The sequence below is a fragment of the Rhagoletis pomonella genome, unplaced genomic scaffold, assembly GCF_013731165.1.
Source record: "Rhagoletis pomonella isolate Grant_MI unplaced genomic scaffold, Rhpom_1.0 Rhpom_scaffold_00002, whole genome shotgun sequence".
Taxonomy (NCBI): Eukaryota; Metazoa; Arthropoda; class Insecta; order Diptera; family Tephritidae; genus Rhagoletis; species Rhagoletis pomonella.
The window spans coordinates 84,896,017-84,900,489 of NW_023458556.1; positions in this window are offsets into that span (position 1 = coordinate 84,896,017).

The window sequence follows — 4,473 nt, forward strand, 5'->3', positions numbered from 1 at the left end:
GAAGCTGAAGCTGAGCACCTAAGTCCACCACATCTAAATCCACCACACCTTAATTCACCACATTATTTCACCACACCTAAACTTTTTCACCACACTTTAACTCACCACACCTCAACTCACCACACCTTAACTCCCCACACCTTAACTCACCACAACTAAATTCACCACACTTAAACTCATAACACCTCTTAAGCCCTCCACACTTGAATTCATAACGCCGTAACTCCCACACCCAATTCCACCACACCGCAACTCATCACACCCAATTTCACCATATGACATGTTATCACTTGATGTGGCATCAATGACAACATCATTTGGCACAAAGTGAACCAAAATAAACAAGATTTTCTATCTTATATAATGAAATATAAAATAATAGCGGCGTTCATATAAATTGATAAATGAAGATGAAGATGAACATGAACATGAACATGAACATGAACATGAACATGAACTTGAACATGAACATGAATATGAACATGAAGGTGAAGATAAAGATCAACATACACATTAAAAGCGATAGAGACAAAGATAGAGAGGAAGAAAGTGATAGGGATAAAAAGGAAATACAACTGAAGAATGTGCGATGTTATATTGTGGTGTGTTATGCTACATATGTTATGTTATTTAACCTTATGTTATGTTATGCTAAGTATTAAGCTAAACTCCCCTCCACTTAACCCATTCCAACTAATGTTATTTCAGCTCAACTCAACTCACATAAACTATATTTAATTTTAGCGGTTGAATTTCAACCGCTGGGCGAACACTATTAGTTCATTTAAATTCGGTATATTCAATGACAGGAACACTAACTTCCTTGGATGGCATCGATGAATGCACCGCAAAAAGAACACCACCGCCGATTCTGCCCTCGCGGTCACTCTTGTATATTTGAGATGCATTTGGAAGAATTTCGGAATTAAAAATATGAGGTTTGAGCCATGTTTCGGTCAAGGAAATAATATTATAATTGCAGTCAAAACCTTTAAATAAAAGTCATTTAATTTGGTATTCAAACCTCTAATGTTTTGATAGTACTTAAATACTTAAATTAGACTTGCGAGTTGGTTTTTTGAATCAGAATTAAGATTAGAAATTTTAGCTAAGTTGTTATAACTTTTATTAGGTTTATACTCAAACCTGCGAAAAACGCCCCGGTCGGCCAAAATGAATTATTTAGTAGTGAATCAAAATCTTCGGCAGCTACATCAAATTTAAAAGATGAAATATCGCGATCGTATTTAAAATCAAATTTACGAATAAATACATCTTTAGTTCTAACTTTAGTCGATATGTATGACTTTATATCGTCCGAAGAAGTATCTGTAGCCAATCTAGAGACAAAGATTGATCTTCTCGGAGGAACTACAACCAACTTTTTGGTAATGATGTCTGATATAGGAGATTCCGAATTATTCGGAGGAACTAAGTTAGACAGTGCAGCTTCAGATGTTGATGGCAACACTGTTAAATCAACGGTTTGATTGACGTTATTATTTTTAAATGTAGACCTAGTGGATATGGCTTTAGATAGCGGAGGCTCCAATGCCTGAGGGCATGGAGAAGAAAGATTAATAAGTTCCAAGGACTGGGATGGAGGATTGTTCTGACTAGATTCAGAGACTATCTTTTTAGGTGAACTAATAACACGCCTACCTTTATTTTCTCGGCTATCCTCAGAGTGTGGAGGGTTGTCGAGACATGTGAAAGACTTAATGTTAATGTTATGCTTTATTTCTCAAAAAGCACTGACAGATCCTTCCCGATATCAGAAAAAGCATTTCTGGACTGCCTAAAGAATTTAATTAAATCAACTTCGGTTGATCTACATCTTTGACAAGACCAACGAAGACCCTTTCCCTCATTAATAGCGTCTAATACCCTACCGCTCAAACCTGCACATTTTATATGGGCAATCCCATCGCAGAGCAGCATGGCACATAGGAGTCGCTTTTAACGTGGCAATTAATACACGACATGTTTAAAATGATATGTTTTAGAAGCAAAAAAGCAAAACAGTTTTGAAAACGATGTATCAATCGGAGAACCAATCAGCTGGTAAATATCAGTTTGAAAGCTATGTAGCGAACAGTTTTAAATACACTGTATATTTGACACCTAATAAATACAACGCAAACAGCTATGACAAATATGAAACAGCAGAAATTACAAAAAGAGCAAAATCAATGTGCACAAAAAAAACAATTGTACAACAACAATATATTATATGAAACAAAATACTCGGGACATGCAATTAAGAATATTAAGTTCAACTTATCAAATTTACAGGAAATTTTGATATTTTACTTATCTTTAAATTGTGCATCAGACGTTTATTCACACTTTTTTAATATTTTACTTTATTAACCGTAAACAGCTTTATAAAACACAAAATTTAAACAAAGCACAAAAAAGCACAGCTTCACAGCTTGGACGTTTGCGTATCCATAAAACCATAAAAAAGTTGAAAAAGCATATGAGAGATGTCACACTCCCTTGTTATATCGAAATTATTATCAGCCTATAAAAATCCTTGGAAAGTCTTCAGTAGGTGTCCAAAATTAAAAAAAAATTCGGTACAGCTGGTTCAAACAAAAAAGACCATAAATAAGATTTTTCTAATAGACCGGACCCTGGTCCATCTATCAGAAAAAGTATCCTATATGTTAATCAAGGCAATAAGCTACCTACGTGCCATATTTCGTGCAAATCGGACCATAAGGAAAAGTTTTACGAAAAGATCGGCCACTGGTCCACTTACCGGAAAGAGAAACCCATATGTTAATCTAGACAAAAAGCTACCTACTTTCCAAATTCCAAGCAAACCTGATCAAAAATAAGATTTTTTTGTATAGATCTATCCCTGGTACTTTTTACCGGAAAAAAGGGATCCTATATCTTAATCAAGGCAAAAAGCTACCTACGTACCGAATTTCAAGCAAATCGGTAAATACGATTTTTTCGAATAGGTCGGTTCCTAGTGCAGCTACTGTTCGAAGAAAACAAAAAAAAATCCAAAACACAGGAAAGAATCGATATACTCACGAAACTATGGGCCAAATATATTAAAACTGCGTTTTTAATTTTTCACTCTGACGTCAGGATTTTTTTCAAAGGGCTATGAAATTTTAGAGATATGATTAATTCAAAAAATTATTTTAAAAAATTAGTGCAATGTAATATAACAATATAGGTACCAAATGAGAGCAAAAATTCTGTAGAATTTAAAAACAATAAAGTTTTTCGGTTTACAAGGACGAATAGATATTGAAAATGCGCTTTTAATAAATTTAATCTTTTTAAGTTAATAAAGTTTGCAGGATGAAATTCGATGATGAGGTCGTGCGTATATTTTTCCTCAAACAATAATTTTTTCAAGAAAAAAATTCAAATTTTCAAGCATATTTAAGCACAAAATTTGTTAAAGACATTTTCCATTCCCATTCGTCCTTATGCACCAAAAAAATTTATTCTGTTATAATTATACATAGTTTTATCTTTTATATGATACCCTTACTGTTATCCTACATCGTACCTAATTTTTAAATAATTTTTTTGGAATAATCATATTATTTAATTTCGAACTCCTTTAAAAAAAATTCTGACGTCAGAGATAAAAACTAAGTACGTAGTTTTACTATAATTTACCCATACTTTCGCGAATATTATTCCATGTCCTTCCATCTTAAACATAATGTCTTAGCATGTCATCGCTACTTAGCTAGACTGTTATTCACTGTTGTGTATGAAAATATATAGAGATTGTGAATTAAAAAATTTTTTATGAATTTTGCTATAATACAAGCTTGCAAAATTTTAAAAATCTCTTTATCGTTGTAAAGCTCACACAGCTCATCGTTAAACCGTCTGCGATGTTCGCCATCGCGTAAAGGCCCGTAAATCTTTCGCAGAATCTTTCTCTAGAAAACTCAAAGAGCCGCTTCATCAGATGTTTTCATTGTCCATGCCTCCGCGTCATACACCGGCATGATGAGTGACTTAAAGAGTGTGATCTTTGTATGACGAGAAAGGACTTTACTTCTGAATTGCCTACTCAGTCCAACGTATCACAGAGTGATTCACCGTTGGATTTCAAGGCTGACATTATTATAGGTGTTAATGCTGGTTCCAAAACAAACGAAGTCGTCTACTTTTTCAAATTTGTAACTGTCAACAGTGACGTGTGTGCCAAGATGCGTATGCTCTGAGTGTTTGTGTGATGACAGGAGATACTTCGGTTTGTCCTCGTTCACCACCAGACCCATTCGCTTTGCTACCCTATCTAATCCCGAGAACGCAGAAGAGACGTAGCCATTGTTTTTACCGATAATATCGATGTCGTCGGCATACGCCAGCAATTGTACGCTCTTGTAAAGTATTGTACCTGAGCGGTTCAGTTCTACGGCCCTTATTATAGGTGCGTTCGCGTAGCTGTTAATTGTTCATGTTTAACCAAAACTTACAAGT